At 33.4% G+C, this 22,489-nt stretch overlaps 1 long non-coding RNA gene across 1 annotated transcript in view; it reads right to left on the bottom strand.

Moving 5' to 3' along the window:
• Window positions 1-5,224: 5,224 nt before the first annotated feature.
• LOC140620150 (uncharacterized) overlaps window positions 5,225-22,489 on the bottom strand; it is a 145,622-nt gene continuing 128,357 nt past the window's right edge. Inside the window, exons 6-7 of the long non-coding RNA XR_012019897.1 lie at window positions 6,126-6,244; window positions 5,225-5,338 (exon numbers count right to left, since the gene is read on the bottom strand). This is a non-coding gene — a long non-coding RNA (uncharacterized lncRNA). The remainder of the gene's footprint in view (window positions 5,339-6,125; window positions 6,245-22,489) is intronic.

The raw sequence follows: 22,489 nt of genomic DNA, 5'->3' as shown, positions 1-22,489 counted from the left end.
CAAATGGAAAGTTCAATATGTGTCTACTGGATTTGAAGAGTAATGATACCAGGAAAGTACATACCCCATACACCTAAAGACCAGAGACTATTTGGAGTGGAGAGAGAGAGGCACTGTGGTGTTAAGCTTCACACCCACCCATTGGAGGCAGAGTGTGTTACTCATGTTCTATAGTTGAACCCCCAGGAAGACACCCATGTTTAGATGATGTTGAAAGAAAAGCACCAGGCTCAGGGGAGACAGCCTTTGTGGAGGAGATTCTACTGAAATCCAGGGGCTAAGGGGGTAAAATATTTATGTGCATTACACATATTTATGGGAAAGAATTTGTGCACTGAGTTAAAAATTCAAGTTTTGAAATTTAAAAATTACCTTTGTGTAGTTTCTCCTACTTTGGCCAGTATCATTTTTCTCTCTGAGACAGTGATTGCCATGGAATACGTCGGGGGTGAAATTCATGGAAAATAAATGGTACAAGAAAGTATGAGAGACAATCGTCATACCTGACTCATCTGTGGAATTTAAGAGACAAAACAGAAGATCATAGAGGAAGGGAAGGAAAAAATAAAACAAGATGAAACCAGAGAGTCAAACATATCATAAGAGACTCTTAATAATAGGAAACAGGTTTACTGGAGGGGAGAAGGGTGGGGATTGGGGAAACTGGGTGATGGGCATTAAGGAAGGCATGGTATGTAATGATTATTGGGTATTATATAAGACTGATGAATCACTGACCTCTACCTCTGAAACTAATAATACACTATATGGCAATTAATTGAATTTAAATAAAATGCAATTTTTACGGTACGTGTGGGTGGCTCAGTGGTTGAGCGCATCTGCCTTTGGCTCAGGGCATGATCCTGGGGTACCAGGATGGAGTCCCACATCAGATCAGACTCCCTGCATGGAGCCTGCTTCTCCCTCTGCCTGTGTCTCTCCCTCTCTCCCTCTGTGTCTCTCATGAATAAATAAATAAAATCTTAAAAAAAATAATAAAATACAATCTCTAAAAAGGGAGAGAAAATTAGCATTGGTGAATGTCTTAAAATTCTGTCAGATTGTGGCAGAGACTTAACTGTCTTCCTTGACTATGTTTCCCCCTTTTTACATATTATGATAGAATTTTAACCTGGGGAAAATAGCCGCTTAGCTAAATAATACATTTTTTCCAGCTGTTTTTCAGCCAAGCTGGCCATAGAATTAAGTTCTGTTGGTGGAAGGTATATAAGATGTTGAATTTTTCTGTCAGTTGAGTATTTAAAGGGAAGAGGTGTGTTCTTTCTGTCCCTCCCTTTTCCACTTTGTGGTCTGGAAAATGGACAAGTGGCAAGCCATCTTGTGCCCTCTGGATGAGGGTAGTGTGCTTTGCCTGCAGAAGGAGCTGCATGCAGGATCAGCCCTGCTTTGTTTAAACTCAGATTCCCACATCAGAAAGCTATAAATTCAGGTATTTAGGTTACTGTTACTTTGGGCCTCCTAGCTAACATAGCCACCAAAAATAGGATGACTTTCTATTAATCTAGCAAGTTGGAAGACTTAGATCAATATGTGTACAATTAATTCCATTTTCAAAATATTGTTACTCTTATTTATGGCTGTTAATTTAATATGGATAATTCCATTTCAGAAAGTAACATCTTGATTTTGTTATTTAAAGGAAAAATAATGAAGTGACTATTATGATAATTATTTCATATTATTCTAGAAGTATTAGCTAATGTAGTATGACAAGTAATATTTATAAGAATAAAAATGTTTAGTAACCAGAAAATAGTCATCTTTAAGGATGTTATGATGAACTAAACAGAAAACTCAAGGGAATAAAATGAAAATCCCTTGAAGTTAAAAAAAAAAGAGTTCATAAAGATGTTTACCATATGAATACAAAAAAAATCAATAGCTTTCTATATACCAGCAGGAATCCCTTTGTAAATCTAATGGAAACAAGACTTCTTTTATGAGTGTAAAACTAAAACTATTGAGAAGAAACTTTTAAACTAAGAAATAAAAGATGAAAATAACATGAGATAGGGGATATTGCTGAATGGGGAGACTAGGTATTGCTTATAGGTCAATTCTTCTCCAGTTTTAATCTATGCTTTGATTTAATTTCTCTAAAATTACTAATGATATGTTCTGGAACTTGAAAAATGGTTCTAAATTGTCTGTGAGAATAAATGACTTTTTTTTTTTTCCCCATTTGGTCCAAATATTTGTGTTTTGGATCCAGATTTAATGAACTAATTTTTAGGAATTGTGAGATGATGATTGGATCATCTATTCAAAGCAACTGGCTTATCAGTTACTCACAATAGGTTGTATGGCCAGTTGGAGAAGAGTTAACAAAATAATCCCAATCAAAACAACTGATGGTGTTTCGGTTATGAATTAAAGGTACATTTAAAATTATCTTGGAATGTGTAGCCTTTTACTTTAATAATGATTATACTTTATATTGGTAATGTCTTCAAATCTACAGTGCTTTGTTACTTATAGAGTATGTTAACTTATTTTATCTGACTTTTTTCTTGATAAGCCTGGTTACAGGGAATGGTTACCATTCTACTGTTATAAGTAAGGAAATTACATATGAGGGAAGTTCAAATAATTGTTTCAAGTGAAAGAGCTAGTAGTAATTTTTTTTTGATTCCGAGTCCAGTGCTGGTTCTATTATTCCAAGTTTTACATCTTCGTGTTCATCCATGAGCAACGAAATGATCAAGGAAATACTAAAGAAGCATCTGTGAAATTGGGCATCAGGAGTCTCTTCCCATCTTTGTTTTGAATTTGACCTGTAAGAGCTAATGATCCTTCCTTGTCTTCTGTTCCTCCAATCTATAGTGATTCTCCATTGATTTATCCTGCCTTGCCTTGTTATTCTATGCCAGCTGCTTTTCTTTTACCAACCCTACAAATGTTGGTGTTATTGGGATTTAAGTTATTGGCTTTCTTCTCTTTTTATTATATAATGTTCTTCTAGAACGCTTTTACTATTATTATTGTCTGTGTCTTCCAAGTCAATGTATTTACCTTCAGATCCTCCTTTGAAATGCATCCAGAGCTTTATTCTCATTGTCTTTTCAAAATATGTGCCTCCTCATTGGCCTTATGTGAAATTTTATATTATCCCTATTTTATATATGAAAAACTCGAGTCTCAGAAAGCCTAAGCAACTTGCTCGAGATCCTTAAGATAGAATGTGGCTGAATCAGCTTGTAGATCCAGACTTGTCTTTAAAGTATATTTTATTCACATTATAATATTCCAGAGTGCACATAACCTCATTCCCCCCCCCCCCTCAGTATACAGCAGACTTTTCTCCGTCAGAAATTATGTCTTAATTCGTTTTGCATCCTAACATATAGCAAGGTGTCTGGTGCATAGAAGGTGTCCTTTAAAAGTTTGGACAATGAATGATCATAATAATTCCAGGGCCTATATTTTATGTCTGTAATGAAATAGGATGATGGTAAAATATAAAAGACCAATTTACTCCTTTTATTTCCCACTCACTGCTAACATTATTTTGTTCCACCTGTTTTGTTCAGCCTATTCCAATGACACACGATATTTATTTCTTTCCAGAATAAAATGAAATACAACCAGAGCTGTGGTTGCTCCAAATTACAGAAGGTAATTGATCATGTACACTTTAACTAAACTGAAGCTAGGAAGTGACCTTTCTGCTTAATTCGGGTGCTTTCTGTAATACAGCTGCATATAGTAACTGCAAATTAGTAGGCTAAAGAAGCAACATAGCTCATGCTCTGAAGGATTAACTTCAAGAATCATCATAGTAGAAGAGTATTATGCCACAGAACACTGTGATTGCCATTGTGGCTCAAGATTTTTACATGGTTTTGCCTTTTTTTTTGTTTTAAATCAGGGAGCTCTTTAGAGAGCTCAGTCTGTGTGAGAGAAAAATGTAAAGCAGTGCATTTGCTACAATTCACTTTTATTGTCCCAGTCACACTACAATGACCTCATTTGTCGATTCTAATTTGCTCACCTCTCCCAACATGCTTCTTGTTCTAAAGTACTAAATCCTCATACAAACATTTTAAGCCTATACCAATTTTCTGCAAAGTAAAATGAAGTTGAGTAACATTTTTCCCACTCTTCAAAAATTGTCTCTTTCCTCAAATATAATCTGATATTAATTTGTCCCTTTGGCTTACCTCTCTCTGTAATTGGAACCAACCATGTCAGGTTCCTGAGCATCATTTATATTTAGTTCATAATACCATGCCATAGGTTTAAAAAAAATGATATTTTCACTAGCTGTAACCAAAGTTTGAAATGACGCTTTTTAAAAAATGCAAGCATATGGTTTTATTTTTTGAAATCCCATTCGTTACATAACCCCTTTTGATAAGTTTATTCATTTACTAGAAAAACATTAAACTAATAAATCATATCTACAAAGGAGGAGGAGGTATGAAATGAATTCAGCAAGATTTGTCATTAAGAATCTTGATCTTGGCTTTAAGGAAGTTTGATTTTTACCTGTTGGTTGGGATATCAAAGTGAAAGAGTTAAGTATAACTTTTTTGAGTTAAGTATAACTTAACTGATTTTAATATTTCAGAATCATGCCAAATCCTCAAGCTACTAAAACATGCACATTTTATTTTCTGAGCAAACTACACATATCACAGTTTATAGAACTTCTCTATTTTATCTCAATTATGAACCTCTATAAATTCCTCATTCTCTCCTCAGAATATCACCCTGATTTTTTTTATTTTACCAGTCCAAATCCCAATCCCCAAAATATTTGTGTGTTAATGTACATTTCTCATAAATTCTATAAGATTTGTTCTACTTGAGAGCAACTTGTATGCTTTCTTTACACTTTTACCTACTATAGCATTCAGCAGAAGGCTTTGAAATAGCTGGTATCCACTCTTAGCATGAGTGGAACTAATTTGTTTTTGTCAATCCCAGAAAAACATCACATGTTGTAATATTGAAAAAACAAATGTGGAATTAAATAGAAATTGTGTATAGAAAAATGATATGAAATCAATAACAAAGTATTACCATTTTATGATTTCAATTAGTAGGAAAAAGTAGGCTGTGGAAATGAAGAGGTTATAGAAACTTCAGCTTGGATGAACTGAAAGAGTAGTAAAAGGTTCAGGATTATAGATTATTAAGAATAAAAGTGGATGAGGGAAAAAAAAGGACATCAATATCTGAAATTATTTGATATTAATTCTTACGGATTCCATTCTTCAGCACTTCAGTAATTTTTTACTTCCCCACAGTGTCAGTAGACTCCAAAGATACAATGTTGAATAAGATTGAAAGCTGCCCTCAAAAGCACATCACCCTGTAGTAAGGTGAAATAAACACAAAGATAACTATTTTAAAAAATCCAAATAAGGAGCGATAAAATATTAAATGCACCTTTAAAGTGGCATGTTTCTTCCCTAACATATTCTAGGCCAGTTGAACAAATGGAAACCGTTACTAGTAGAATCATTAGCTCTAAGTTTGTCTTTTCTTCTCCATGAGGAGGTTCACTTGGAAAGAAAAGAGATCTGTCAAAAAACTTTTGCTGTATTTCACATTAAACTGTTGTTCAGAGCCATCCTGCAGTGTCCAGATGTCTGAGGGTAATAGACCTGTGTATTAGGAAACAAATCTGAGCACTTGGGGAAACTCCAACTGAGAGTTTCCCTGAAGAAAGTTGCATGTGTGGATATACTTTCTCAGTCCTATCAGGGAACTCACAGAGCCATTTCACATTGACAGTGACAGCAGGATGTAATTCCTGTGGTGTACTCTACAAAGCATTGGGACTACTTAGGATATGTGTATGCGTGCCCAAGTCAGATAGCGTGCAGACTAACAATCAAACTCAGAGGTGCCTGCAAGGAAGAGGTAGACAATTGAATTGATGTCATTTTTTTCCCTTCATAATAGGAATAATTCTAGCTGGGAAAGGAAACTAATTTTGATATGACTGCCTTTATTCCTCAAAGTTCAAGGAGGAAGAAAATTTTAATTAAAAAATAAATATTAAATTTATTTTATAGCAGGTGATATCCTGGGCACTTTTACAATGATCAACTCATTTAATACTTATATAAATTTTGGGAGATAAGTGTAATTACCTCTCTTGTATATATATTGAATTCAAGCTCAATTACTGTGGTGAGTAGAACTTAGGCTGAAACCCAGGTATATTTCATTGTAGTCTTCACATTTATTCATAATATGGTCAAAGTTTCAACTGTGAAGAGGAATAATGAATAGAAAATACTTAATCACTAATAAACCCAATATATTAAACAGATAATTTATTTCTGCAAAAGAGGTTATATTCTTTTAAAAATGTCCCAGATCTACAATTATTACAGGCTAATAAATCTTTTGGGGGGATCCTATAATATCATCAGTTACTTATTTACTTCACAGGTAAAAAATTTCATTCATTTGTATGTAATAACAGCCAAAGCTATAGAAGAATTCTTGTAGATTACAGTTAAGAATCACAAGGAAATTTCAGACCCAACAGCTAAGCAAATACTAAACAAAATTACTAAATATAATTATGAAATCTCTTTGCCAAGGGATATCTAAAAGTAAGAGAATTCTCTTTAATTCTCTTAATTAGGATTTCTTAGAATGCTTTACATATAATCCATGGAGATGGTGGAAGATTGCTTGATTTTTCTCTAAACCATTTTTTGTTCCATCCTTCTGAGAATTTTAGTTATTATAAGCTTCTTAGTAAAGATTTTTATATGCTGTATCGTATTCTTAGGTTCTTAAATTTGATATACATTAATTTAAATGTATACTATTGTTACCATTTGTTACAAATGTTAAAAAATAGCTCATTTAAGTATTATTAAAATCATATGAGTAATGGGCAATCTCTCATTTTTGCATTTTATTCTCCAGATTTATTGAAATAAAACTGACATACAGCAATGAATGTGGTTAGAGTGTATAATACAATTATTTGACTTTCATATATCACGAAATTTTTACAACAAGTTTAGTTAAGATCCATCATCTCATATAGATTTAAAAATATATGAGGTATCCTTTTTTTCCTTGTAATGATACTTCTTAGGATTTACTTTAACAACTTTCACATATATCATAAAGCAGTGTTAACTAAGTCATCAAGCTGTACATTTCAACTCTCATACTTACTAATCTTATAATTGAAGCTTTATGCCTTTGGATCAAATCATTCATTTCTGTATTTCTCCACCCCTGGTCTCTGCTAACCACAAATCTGATATCTTCTTCTTTGTTTTGGTTCCACATATAAGTGAGATCATATTATTTATCTTTCTGTCTGATATTCACTTAACATAATGTCCTCAAGGTCCATCCATGTTGTCCTATGAGGCAGGATTCCCTAATTTTTTTTATGTCTGAATAATATTTTATTGTGTATATATATATAAAAATAATTTCTTTATCCTTTTTTTCATCAGTGGACACTTAGGTTGTTTCCATGCCTTGTTGTAAATAATGCTGCTATATTATGGGCTGCAGATATCTTTTAAACATAGTGTTATTTCCTTCAGCTATATTCCCAGACGTAGGACTGTTGGATCATATTGCAATTTTATTTTTCAGTTTTTGATGATTCTCCATACTATTTTCCATAGTGGCCACACCAATTTATAAACTACCGATGGTGCAAAAGAGAGAGTGCACAAGCAGTGTGAAGGGCAGAGGGAGAAGCAGACTCTCAACTGAGCAGAGCCTGATGCGGGGCTCCATCCAGGACTCTGGATCATGACCTGAGCCAAAGGCAGATGCTTAACCTACTGAGCCATACAGGTGCCCCTATTGTCTTTTTGATGCCAACCATTCTAACAGGTGATAATCTCATTGTGGTTTTTGAATGGCATTTCCTTAATGATTACTGATGTTGAGCATCTTTTCATGTACCTGTTGGCCATTTGCATGTCTTCTTTGGAAAAATTCCTATTTTTTAACTGGGTATTTGTTGTTTTTTTACTGTTGAATTATATGAGTTTCTTACATATTTTAAATATTAACTCCTTATCAGATCTTTGATTTACAAATTTTTTTTTCTCATTTCATAGTCTTTTCATTTGTTTCTTTTGCTGTGCAGAATTTTTTTCATTTGATGTACTCCCACTTGTTTATTTTTCATTTTGTTGTCTGTGCTTTAGATCTATCCAAAAAATCCTTGCCAAGACCCACAAAAATGAGATCCCCCCTATATTTACTTCTAGAAGTTTCTGGTTTTAGGTCTTTATTTAAATCTTTAATACATTTCTAGTTAATTTTTGTGAGTGGTGTAAGAGGTCCAGATTTATTCTGTTACATGTGAATATCCAATTTTCCTAGAACTATTTATTGAAGAGACTCACTTCTTTAAGTATTCTAAGCTCCCTTACCAAGTAGAACTTGATGAAATATTCTTGAATTTATTTCTGGATTCTCAATTTTGTTTCATTGGTCTATGTGTCTGTTTTTATGACAGTACCATACTGTTTTAATTACTATGACTTTATAATATAGCTAGGAATCAGGAAGCATAATGCCTTCTGCTTTCTCAGGATTGCTTTGGCTATATGGGCTCTTTCACAGTTTCATATAAATTTTAGAATTTTCTTTTACTTCTATAAAAAATGCCATTGAAAAAATGCCATTGGATAATCAATAGGGATTGCATTGAATCTATAGATGATTTTTGTTAGTATTGGCATATTAACAATCCATGAACATGGGATACCTTTCCATTTATTTGTGTCCTCTTCAATTTCTTTCATCACTGTCTTATAGTTTTTAAAGTAGATTTATTCCTAAGTGGATTTTATTGTTTTTGATGCTATTGTAAATGAGATAATTTTCTTTATTTCTTTTTAAGATTTGTTGTTAATGTATAGAAACATCATTGATTTTTGTATATTACTTTGGTTTCTTGCAGCTTTACTGATTTTTTTTTTATTTTATGTAAGAGTTTTTTGGAGGAGTTTTTAGGGTTTTCTATATATAAAATCATATCATTTTTAAATTGAGACTGTTTGATTTCCTTCTTTCTGATTCTTTTTAACTCTCTTCCTTGCCTGATTGCTCTCTAGAACCTCTGGGACCATGTTGAATAGGAGTGCTGAGAGTGGGTATCTTTTTTGTTCAAGATCTTAGAGGATGGCTATCAGACTTTCACTGCTTAGTATGATGTTAATTATGGACTTGTCATATATGGCCTTTACTATGGAGAGGTACATTCCTTCTATACTTAATTGTTAAGAGTGTTTATTATAAATGGATTTCAGTTTTATCAAACATTTTTTTCTGTATCTCTTGAATGATTCACTGGTATTTTTCTTTCATTCTATTAATATAACATGTTGATTGATTTGTATGTATTGCACCATTCATGCATCCCAGCCATAAATCCCACTTGATCATGGTGAAAGATTCTTTTACTGTGCTGCTGCATTGTTTGGTAGTATTTTATTGAGAATTTTTTAAACTCTATATTCATCAGGAATAATGGGTGATAATTTTCTGCTAGTGTCCTTTTTCAACTTTGGTATCAGAATACTGCTGCCTCATAAAATGGGTTTGGAAATTTCCCTTTTCAATGTTTTAAAAAAACTTTGAGAATAATTGGCTTTAATTTTTTTTTCTTTATATGTAGGGTACCTGGCTGGCTCAGTTGGTTAAGCATCTGCCCTCAGCTCATGTCATGATCTTAGGGTCTAGAGATTGAGCCCCATGTCAGGCTCTCTGCTCAGCAGGGAATCTGCTTCTCCCTCTAATTCTCCCTCTGTTTTTTTTTTTTCTCTCTCAAATAAATAAAATATGAAAACTTTAAAAAAATTGTTAAAATTCACTAATAAAACTATCTGGTCTTGGCTTTTCTCTTTTTGGAGATATCTGATAACTGATTTAATCTCCTGATACTAACTAGTGTATTCAGATTTTCTAGTGCATTCTGATTCAATATCGTTAGTTTTGTGTTTCTAAGAATTTTCTCATTTCTTCAAGGTTGTCCAGTTTGTTGGCAAATAGTAGCCTCTTTTAATCCTTTGTTGCTCATAGTAGTCTCATGATCCTTTGTATTTTTGTGGTATCAATTGTAATATTTCCTATCTCATTTATACTTTTGCTGATTTCTTTTTTCCTGGTTAGTCACGCTAAGTTTGCCAATTTTGTTTATCTTTTCAAAAAATTAACTTTTATTTTGGTTAGAATTTTCTATTTTTCTGTTCTCTATTTCACTTATTTCTCCTGTAATATTTATTTGTTTTCTTCTAATTTGGGGCTAGATTTATTCTTTTTCCTATTTCATGAAGGTATAGTATTAAAACTGTTTATTTGCAACCTTTCTTGCTTCTTAATGATTTATTGCTGTGAACTTCCTTCTTAAAACTACAAAACTAGGTTTTGTTATGTTGTGTACCATTTTTGTTTGTCTCAAGATCTATTTCTATTTCCATGTATTTTGTTTTGATCTCTTGGTTGTTCAAGAAATTTCCACTGATTTGTGAATTTTCTAGTTTGCCTCTTTTTGATTTCTAATTTCATAACATTGTAGGCAGAGAAGGCCCTTGGTATGATTTCAGTTTTCTTGAATTTGTGAAGAAATTGTTTTGTGGACCAATATATGGTCTATCCTAGAAAATGTTCTATGTGTACCTGAGAAAAATATGCATTCTGCTGTTGTTAGATAGAATGTTATATATATGTCTGTTAGGTCCCCTTGGTCTACAGTGTTGTTTAAATTTTCTGTTGTATTGATTCTCAGACTAAATGATATTTTCATTGTTGAGAGTGGGGTATTAAAGTCCCCAACTATTATTGTATTGCTGTTGAATTCCCCTTTTAGATATGTTAGGTTTTTTTTTTACTTAAAAATAATACTTTTATTTTTATAATTTGTCTCAGCAAATGAAAGAATAAAATGATATAAAAGTTTGAGTATAGGGATTATTTTTTATATATGAAATAATATCAAGTTCCAATTACATTGGAATCTGTGTAAGGGAATTTTAATACCACTGGAAGTTTTCTTAAGGTCATTTAACTAGCCTGACATAAAAGGAGGAGTGATCAACAGCAATATTTACTTTAGGATCAAAGAAGTTCAGATGGGAATTTTTTTTTTTTTTTTGCAAAGTAAACAGAAAATGAACAAATAATTGTCTTCTAAGTAATAGTATATTTTTATAAAACAGTTAAATAAAATTTATTTTATATATGAGGCATTTATAAATCCTTTGTCAATGAATACACAAATGGCTAAAGAAACCTTAAAAAAACAGGAACTTTGTGGTTCCTATGAAGAGTAGAATTATTCTTCCACAATATGACTTACCTCCTTTTTTATTAGAACATTGCCTATTTGGGTCCAAAAGCAACAACAAAAGTAATCAAAATTTTTATAAGCTCTGGATCAATTAGCTTTTATAGAAAACTAAAAGATAAATTTATCTGAACAGGATGACTTTTTTTTTTTTATTAGATATTAGAAAAAGGCTTGAGCAGAATCAGGATCAACCTATCTGGGATACTTTCGGCCTTGTGGATCTAATGGCAATTTCTTCCTGGGGAGGTTTTCAGTCTTCATTACTTTAAGTGTACTTTCTGCTCCTTTTTCTATCTCTTTCCCTTCTAGAATTCCCATAATGCAGATACTATGTCTTTTGATTATTTATTATAAGTTTTAGAGGCTTTCTTCACTCTTTTTCATTTTTTTTCTGTCTTCTGATTGCATATTTTCAAATGTCCTATCTTCTAGGTCACTGATTCTTCCCTCTGTATGGTTGAGTGTGCTTTTGAAACTCTGTTGAATTATTCAGTTCTGTCATCACACTTCTCAGGTCTAAAATTTCCATTTTTTTTGTGTGTGAGATTTTAATGGTGCCTATTTCTTTGTTGCAATTTTCCTTTTATTCTCACATAATTTTTCTAATTTTCCTTAGTTCTCTGTGTTCTTGTTGTTTACCAGACTTCTTTAAGAGGACTATTCTGAGATCTTTGTCTGATAGTGCATAGATTATTTTTCTCTAGGATCAATTATTGGATCATTAGTAGTCCCATTTGATGGTATAATATTTACTTGATTTCTCGTGATGCTGATTTTTTATGTTGGTATCTCTTCATTTCAGTAAGCCGTCTCCTTATACAGACTTCACAGGTTCACTTTGGCAGATGGTTCTTCACAAATCGGATCAGTTTGGATTTCTGGACCTGTTTGCTGGAACACCTTTCAGGTGGGGCTTACTATCTGGTTTGATTTGGAGCAAGACTGTTGCTTGAGCTCTAAGGTTGGGTTAAGTAGGTGCTACTGGTGGAGAATAGTTGGATAGGACTACGGCTTAGTTTCCTGACCATGCTAGGCTGTAGGCTTTATGTTTACCTGTGTTCTCTGGTCAGGCTTCCTAGATGGTTGAGCCTGGGTATCATTCTCAGCAGTAAGTAGAACTATAAATTAGTTTTTTTCCTCTGGCAGGGCAACAGGAAGGGTTGGCTTGGGAACCCAAATCAGGCAAGAGTATGCACTGACTTCCTTTGACAGCTGAGCAAAAGCCATGATCACACAGAAAGTGATGCTTTCTGTATGAGTACCAGTGTAAACTAGGCTGTTGGAGGGACTACATCCCTGTGTGTTCTCTTCAGTTTCCTTGGTTGGGTGGGTTGAAGGATGTTTTCAGCAATGAGAAATGTAATGAATTAGCTTCCCTGTGTGAATGCAGTGGGAGAACCAGTTCTAAGGGTAGTTTGACTCTTAGTTTGTGTTCTTAACTCAAGCTGAACTGCACCCCAAATTTCCTGCCAAATAGAACCAGTATTTGCTCTACATTATTTTGGTTCTGCCTGCTGGCCTCAGCTCAAATGTTTCTGAGTAATATAGCTTACAGTTCTGGTCATGCTTTCTGGTTGGGCAGGTCTGGGGCAACCAGACCTCATTATTGGACTGAGCTATGAGTCAGCTACTCTAGTTGGGCAGGAATAAGGGCCACCTCCATGGCTTTCCTAAATTTTTCCAGTCACAGTTTCTGGTTGGGAGGATCAGGAGCTACCTTCAGTAGTGAGCAGGGCTATGAATTAACTCCCTTGCCTGGGTGTAGAAGGGCAACCTGCACACCTGGCATTGCCTTTTATCTCTAGGTGATCCCTCTGCCTGCTGGCCTCTCTGTTCAAACGTGCAACTTCTTGAATTCTTGCCAGACTCCTGGTCAGACAGGGTGAGGGATCCAAATTCAGCAGTAGGCCAGTCTGTAGTTTCCTGGTTAGCTTGTGCTACTGACTTCATTTTCCAAATATGCAAAGGTGGCTGGATGGATCTACTACTTGGGCTCTGCAGGTAGAAACTCATTCTCCCAAGATCTGAATGCTAGTGCTAGTTGTTGTAAGTCCCTCCACCCACTTCACTGTCACAATCAGATTCCCAGTAGTCAAGCCCCACAGACTCTCCTGAAATTCCCATGGAGTAAAACCACAGCAGAGGCTCCCAAGTCACAATCTGTGATACTGGGGGAGCTGGGTGTCCGCCCTGGGCTCTCTTTCCCATCATTGAAACCATATGTTCAAAAGAGAGACTTCTGGGCCTCTGTGTTTGGTGCTGTACTAGCCTGGGGGAAGGTTAATGTGGTCAGCATGTAACTGGGAGTGAAATTAGGAATGGCCTATGTTGTTATCTTTGTGGCATCACTCCTACATTAATTTTAATAACAGGCATAAATGGTAAAAGTCAATATAAATTACAAGTGGACACATTTTTAGTGTGGGAGTATGAAATTTGTATTTTCTTTACATTTAGAGAACAACTTAATCATAGTTAGTCATTGCATTTTCTTTTTCTAGCATCAGAAAAAAAATTGCTGCGCGTTCAACCTTTCACTCTGCTTTGAAAACACCTCTTATTTAAAATGATTTGAAAACAAAGCAACCGGGGATCCCTGGGTGGCTCAGCAGTTTAGCGCCTGCCTTTGGCCTGGGGCGCTATCCTGGAGTCCTGAGATCGAGTCCCACGTGGGGCTCCTGGCATGGAGCCTGCTTCTCCTTCCTCCTGTGTCTCTGCCTCTCTCTCTCTTTCTATGGAAGGAAGGGAGGGAGGGAGGAAAAGCAACCCTCTACGTTTTCTGTAACAGCGGTTTCAAAATATTTTAAAAATGTTTTTTCAAGAAAAATCTCGTTCAGTTATGGTTAAGTCTTTAATCCATGTTATGCTTATTTTTATGTATGGTGTATAAGGTCCAATTGCATTCTTTTGCATGAGGATATCCAGTTTCCATCGATACTATTTGTTGAAGAGAATTCTTTCTATAGAGTATTTTATTGACACTTTTGTCAAAGATGAATTACTATACATGTATGTTTATTTTGGGGTTTCCTGTTCTGTTTGTCTATGTCTGTTTTTATGGCAGTACCATACCATTTTGTTTACCTTAGTTTTGTGATATAGTTTGAAATCAGAAAATGTCATACCTCCACTTTTGTCCTTTCTCTCAAGATAGGACAAAAATTAATTTGACTATTCAAAAATTAATTTTAGAATTTTTTTTATTTCTTTAAAAAATATCACTGGGATTTTGATGGAAATTACACTGAATGTGGTTCATTGAGAGTAGAATGGACATGTCACCAATATTGTCTTCCAATCTATAAATGTGGGATGTCTTTCCATTTAGTTAAGTTTTTCATTTTAATTCCAGTATGGTTAATATATTGTTATATTAACTTCAGCTGTACAATATAGTGATTCAACAAATTTATATACTATTCAATGCTCACCATAAATTTAATCCTCAGTGCCTGTTTCACCCATCCCACCACAGACCTTCCCTCTGGTAACCATTGTTTGTTCTCTATAATTTTTTTTTTTTTTTGTTCTCTATAATTAAGAGTCTGTTTCTCAGTTTGTCTTTCTTCAAAATAATCAATTTAAAGAAGCTTAATGAATTATAAAAGGACACAGATAGCAACAAAATAGGGAAAATTATACTTAAACAAAATGAGTACATTTTTAAACTTAGAGTATTCAATATCTTATTATTGGGTAATCTTCCTAAATTCTTTTATCCACAGAGGATCTGTCTCTATATAATTTTAAGCTGTTTTCTATATACATTTTTATGTCCTTTATTATACTGGGTCATGGTTTAAAATGAAATGCTTCTAATATGCCATTGGATACCTTTTTTCTAATTGCTTTTTGGGTCAAATAGTTCCTATCTTTTCTAATTTGCTAGGAATTTTATCATTAATGCTGGTTTGCTTTTTAAAGTTTTTTTATTTGCTAATTGGGATAGTCATATGGATAATTTTTCTCCTTTAGTTGATTTTATACACAGATATAATTTTGAAACATCTTGCATTTATGGAATAAATCCAATATATTATTGTATTTTCCTTTTTTATAATGTACTACTTTTTTGATTCTTAATAATTTTCTTATTACATATAAATATTTAATAAATTTTGGTTTTGATTTTATTTTCAATTGTTGACCTTGTCTGGGTGGTTTAGCAATAATAACATCATAAAATAAGATTACAGCATACCTTCTTTTTCTATTCTGTGAAGGCACTTGGGAAATTTGATATTATCTGCTCTCTTAATATCTTCTAAAACATGGATGCAAAGTTAATTAGTTCTGCTGATTTGTTTGAATGTGGGCAAAAGTGTGAAAAGGAATATTTTAATTTGATTTTTTTGTGTGTAATAGGGCAATTGAATTTTCCAATTTATTTTTTTCAAAATATCTTTTTAGATATTTATCCTTTTTACCTCTGTTTCTTCATTTCTATACTTTTTGGTTTCTGCTCATGCTTTTACCTAGCAGCTTGACTCTTTATTTAGTGATTTTTGTTGTTGTTTACTTCTTTTTTGGTTATGTTAATCTTTGTGAACTCTGTGGAAATTCTTCAAAGACTGTGTTTTCCCAGAGATTATTTATATTCTAATTCCCATCCCAAACAAATGTGAACTTGAATTAAGAAATTTGTACAGGGATATACTTGGTAGGACCTTTATGTATAGACCTTTTTACACTTCTATGGCCTCACAAATCTCAGGTTTTGGATTTCCAGCAATAGCATCAGATAAAAATTTTTATTGGTTTGTTTCCTGGTACTTTATGGCTTCTGAAGAATTTCTTTGTTTTCCCATATATCCAGATATGAACTAAAATATATTTGAAAAATTATCCAATATTGAGAAGGAATTGTGTTAATTTTGACTCTGCTATAGTGTGGGTAATGAGTTAACAATTATGTTTTTTATTTTTTATAATCTTATTTACCTTTTTCCTTTCCCCTTTTAAACTAAAACTGCCATTTATGCCTGGGAGAATGGAAGAAATAATAGATTATAAAGAACAAAAGAAGATGATTATTTTTGAATCTCCAAAACTAAGACCCTCGAATAAACAATAAATTGAAAATGACTTGTAGATTATTTGACCCAGTTCGCCTACTCACCCAAGGAGAAATGAGGTTTCCTAGTTAGGTATAATTCTGAGAATAGAAACTAGGAACTAGTTTCTGAGAAAAGGTCCTGCATCTTGCCCATCTTGCTTAATAATTTATTTGAAGGGAGATAAAACTCCCTTAGAGTGGATATTTTCTGGAATCCTTTAGGCAGAAACTGGGCTATCAGACAAACAGGTAACATGGTCTGAGAAAGTGGATTACAAATGGCTATTGAGCATGTGTAGGCATATGAAAAAAAATTTCTATAACATGAGACAAGTTTTATTTTTCTGTCATTCTGGGATATGGAACCAAATCTGAATCAGTTTTGTAGTCAAGAGTGAGGACTACAGGATATCATCAACCAGTGACAGGGGACCATTACAGTATAAGGATTATTCCTCAGAGTCTAACTACGTACAGCATGATCCACACCCAGACCAGTAGAAACAGGAGCAGTAGCTTCTTCTGGGAGCTTGTTAAAAATGTAGAATTTTAGGCCCCAGGCCAGGTCTATTGAACCTGATTGTATATTTTAACAAGATTCCTCAGAAGTTGACAGCATGAAGCAATGGAAGACAACTGAAAGAGCAGATGAAATGTAATACATACCAGAACATAATGTCAGATGACATCAAAGTACTAGACAACTTTTCTTTAAGATAAGTGATTGGCCCTATATAAGCTTTCTGAGTAACTGAGAAAAGTAGGGCAAATAACCCTCTAGTTGACAGAGAAAACCCCAATTTCACATGTTTATCCTAAGATTAAATATCTAACTCCAGATAAATTTGGTCTTAAAACAGAATATTCAAGAAAGTTGAAAATTTTCTTTTTTTCATTAGGTAAATTCCATGACCTGAAATGTTTCTGCCATTTGAGCTTTGTATCTCCCATTATTGTGTCATTTAAATCTTTGAGGGCAGACATTATGTTTCCTAATTTTGAAATCACTTTCACTACACTTCCCAGCAGATTCCCAAAAGGATGTGCTTGTTAAAGGTAAATAAAAATAAATATATCTTATTTAACATTTTATTTACAGACAAATAAATATATAATTGCAGCAAGCAATAGTATAATTTATAAACTTTTAAAATAATTATCCCTTACATTTAATATTTTGGGAGACCAGGAAATTTTCTTCAACTGGATTGGAAATGGAAGTTTAGGATGAAGGAAATACCTTTGTGCCAAAAAAGTAAACTTTCATTCACATCCACTATTACTGAACATCTAATATACTTTACAAATGAGGAATATTAATATTAGTGTCTGAATCATGCTGACTTTTTTCATAGCAAATGTTTTCTTAATTTATATGCTCCTTTTTTATATATGTAACTTCAGTGAGAAGAACAGTCAGTTACTCTGAAGAACAATCAGACATTCTCAGATGGTTATTTGTCACCACTTATTTTTCTTCCTTCCTTAGCTCAGTAAGTTTTACTGTTAAATACTATAGCTGAGATGAGTATGCAGCATCAGAGTGTCAAGTACCTACTCTCAAGTGAGAAGAGCACTTCACTGATTTCTGATAAAAAAAAATTCTTAGGCTATTTTTAAAAGGAAGCAAGAAGTTTGTAAAATAGTATTTCCAAGTTATAGAGTTTAAAACCAATCCAGTTTTATTGGACTTTTCACATGGCATTTTGCTCTGAAGAGAGGGAAGTAATTTCTTTAGCACTAACTATTCCATCCCTCCTTTGTTTGTACATAATTGATCCAAATGTCTATGATTTTGCTCGCCATACAAATGTGCCATTATAAACAAGGGCTTCAATGTGTTGATTTGTTATACAGTCAAGAGAAAGCTGTGGCCTATTTTATAAAATTTTACAAAACCACATTTTCAAAATGTAGGCTTTTTACCCAGCAGGGCAAAATAAATAGCTCTCCAGAGTAAATCATGACTAGTGAACATCTGTACTGATTAGAGCAAGATGGTTTATTTACCATTTTGACTAAAATTTTTAAAATTCAAAATTTTGCTTGCATAGTATTATTTTGGGGGAAGGGAACTATAAAAACAAAATCTTTGAGTTTTAAGATGTTAGGAGCAGGAAATACTACCATGGTAAAATATTACATATTTGCAATAGAATTGGTGACAATAATTTAAATTATAAATTTGCAAAGAGAACACAACATTCCTTGAAATATGACAATAAATATCTTTATATTCCCCCCAAAACAGTGAAATTTGATTAGCAGAAAATACATGTCCAGAAAAATTATGCTTTGCATATGATCTAAGGGTGGATTTTGCTGATAATGTTCATCATACTCCATTATGACATTATTTCCTATTATAGTGAAATACCATATATTATAGTATGTCAATTAAAATTTTTTCCCCCAAAACTTATCACAATTGTGGGTAAATTACAAGACAGAAACTTACTTATTACAGATTTACACATTTCTGTGTTCTTAGAGGTACAATTATAAATTCTTTAGTCACTTAAGCAATAAGGAACTGTTTTACTGAATTGATCCTGGTTGGGTAAGAAATGTGCTAATGCATTTCAGCGACTGCTTCAGAGAGTCATTTGTTTTTAATGACATACTTATCAGTGGGATGTAACTTAAACATTTTCCTCCACCCTGTTCCATCCTAACTTTATTTCATCAGAGCAATTCTCTTCTTGTTAATAGACTGAGATACTGAATGACATTTTAATCTTTAACCATTTTATTGAGATATAATTGACATAGAAAAAGCAAACATATATAATATATGCAACTTGTTTGGAAAGAAGTATATATCTGTGACACCATCACCACAATCTATGCCATAAATATACCCATAACGTCTAAAAGTTTCTTTTTATTATTTTATTATTAATTTGTGACAGTAATACAATATAAGATAAACCATCTTGCAAAATTTTAAGTATACAATTTAGTATTAACAATTGATACTATGGTGTATGGCAAATCTCTTAATTCTCAAATTCCATTGACCTAGAACTCCTTCCTTATGTAGGATTTTAGCCTCCTACAGAGTCCCTAATTGTATCTGAGTCTCCAAAGCTAGGGTCCTATATAATTCTATTGCCTTGCTCAGTACTGATTTCTTGCCAGATCCTACATTGCCGTGTTTACTGAAATACATGAACCCAGGTGATAATTCACCACTGTTCCTGTGGGTGCAGAGCCAATTAACAGAATATTTATATATCTGTGAAGGACTAACTGGTAGGAAGTATTGCAAAATTTTGGGAATATTAAAAGTAGCACTTCCTCTTCATGATGTCCGATTGAGGACAAAACATCATACTACCATCATTATTCCCTCTTTTTGTTTGTGTTATTTTTTTTCCTTAATATTTATTCCCTTATGGAATTTCACAAGTGTTCTTTTAACAGTTGTTTTTAACCTTCTGGAAATTCCCCATGCCTGTACTTGGCTACTAAACCCCTGTGGCTGTCTATACACAGCTTTTTAGAAATAATTGAACTCTGAATATCAGTTCATTTTCAGTTGGGACTCCTGTTAAAGAAGTATTCTGGCCCTCAATAAAAAGCAGAATTGCTGAAATAAAGTTATACCATCGATGTAGAGTATTACCTACAATACATAGCAACAGATAGCCGTAGGTTATCAAGTGATAATCTAAATCTTTGTTAAAATATTCCAAACATTCTGTATGGTAAAACTCTGGAAATGGGACAAAGTCTATGCAAATATTCCAAAAAGAAAAAAAATTAAAAAATATACTTAGAATATTCAAATATTCTTTTATCCTCTTTTATTTTCATATTTAAAACATGCTGAAAACAAAGTAGATATTATGTATTTTCAACCAAATATGTGCCAAGAAGGCAAATTTATTCTGTAATATTTGTTTGAAGAGGAAGGTTTTTGCTTAATCCATCAACTTTTCACATCACCAGCTATCTCCTAGAGAAGAAACGATTGAGAGGCCAGTATGAATATCCAGTTATGCTTTTGTAAAGATTTTTTTCTCTTCCTTGCTTACTCTATACAAAAGAAGAAAGAAATGATCAAACATTTGAAGTGTGATCTCTAGTGAAAGCTTCCTGGAGAGGATTTTGTGAACACTGTTTTTATGCTGTTAAAGCAGCAGTGACTTCTGTGAACTCTCTGGTCTCTCATTATCTCTCCTCTGTTCCATCTAATGAACTAAAGGATGTGAGGTTGAGGTCAAGCTGTGGTTGGTGGAAGTTCAGAGTTCTGTTAGACTCTTTCGAAAGCCAGTTGTCAGTCGTCTTTTTTGTGCCATTAATCAAAGATTAAATGGAAGAACCATTTTATTTTGTCCTTCCAAAATATTTCTTAGGTCTTCTGTTATCCTCCATTCTTCTGACATTTATTTTCATTCACTTACCAATATCCTTCCTTGTTTGTATTGTGAGATATCAAAACAAAACCAAAATTAACATAAGGGAGAAAGAGCTTTTTAAAATTAAGTTGATTTAAGTAGAACTATTTAGGAATATCCCAATAAAGTTATATTTACATATAATGGGTACTACAGAAATGACAACTTTGCTGGGACTTTAAACAATCTGGGTTATTGAGAAAATGAATATCTGCTCCTTTATCATTTAAACAATTCAGATAGAAGCCTTGTACCTCTGCAATTATTGATGTGGATTGCAAAATAAACACCACTGTTTATTTGTCCCAGTCAGATTTTATGACTGATAAATATTGCCCCCACCATATTGATTGTGCAGTGATCCACATCAGTCAATAAAACTACCGCTGTAAGCTTCATGCATAGAATGAAGCACAGAGGAGGCACTCAATAGTGATTGATTGATTTCTAAACTTCATGGTGTGCCTTTATTTGTGAGATACATAAATGCAGGTAGATAATTAGCCTAGAGCTATTTTGATAACTGTGTATCAATGGTCTTGCTTCAGAATCTCCATATTTATAAATCCAGATATAAATATCGTAGCATTATTATTCAGGCTGTTAGAACAATTGACCATGCACAAAGATTCCAGCATAATAAATTTCTATTGCATTTCTGTCTGTTTCTTTCCAAATTCAAAGAAGGCTAAAAGCCTGACTGGAATTGCTAAAGTTAAATTTGGTACACTAATATAGCAACAGAAAAATGGGAGAATAGGACACATATCAATGTTAAACATTTCTACCTAAAGATGCTTATAAAGTTTGATCTTCTAAAAATAAGAGAAAGTTGCTATACTGTTTGGTTGTGCAAAATAGCATATACTGTAGAAAGAAAGCTTGTACAATACTGTACAAGCTGAGCCACCTCCAAGGGCCAGAAAAGGCAAAAAGCGCGTGAGTTGGATATAAGATAATCAAGAATGTCGATGAAAATGCTAGCACGAGGAGTACATATCTCCAGTAAAAATGCTCAAGAAACAAACAAAAAGCAAAACAATTAACAAAAACAACATAATGGCGAACACAATAAAATGCTTTTGGAATGTCTTCGGCCTGCCAGCAGACTGATTAAGACCATTGGTTTCAATTGTTAAATGTTGCCCTAGAAATAATGTTTAACTGTGTTATAAATATCACATTAGTTAGATTTTGATATCTTTGAAGTAGTCTAGTGCAGTTCATTTACTATTGTATTTCCCAACTGCTGAGCGAGTAACAGCACAGTATTTGCTCATTAATTGACCATCCCATGAATACAATTATTAAATGTAATTATAACCCTAGCTCCATGGTTGATTTTTAGATCTTCAGTTTTGGGGGCTAATTACAACCCATCTTGCTGAAAAAATAGATTTTCCACAGCAATAAAAAAAAATACCCAGATATGAGATATTGTCTTCTGAGCTTTTTGAAAGAGTAGAGTCCTCAGCTGGAGTAATCTCTCTCTTAGAAAGTAAAATGATGCCTCTAACGGTGGTGGTGGAGGGAGTTACAAAGATCCATCCCTCCACTGAATCACCCATTAAGTCTGGCAAGAAACTATTCCAATGAACGTTTCGGACCCCCAGAATCATATCAAAACCTGAAAACAACCAAAGGAGCACTTAGAGAAGAAAGAGGTTGCTAAATTTTAGCATTGAAAGAAATCTCCATCAAGTC

This window comes from Canis lupus, chromosome 28 (assembly GCF_048164855.1).
Source record: "Canis lupus baileyi chromosome 28, mCanLup2.hap1, whole genome shotgun sequence".
NCBI lineage: Eukaryota > Metazoa > Chordata > Mammalia > Carnivora > Canidae > Canis > Canis lupus.
The sequence above is the reverse complement of the archived record's forward strand: the minus strand, read 5'-3'. Positions and strand labels throughout refer to the sequence as shown.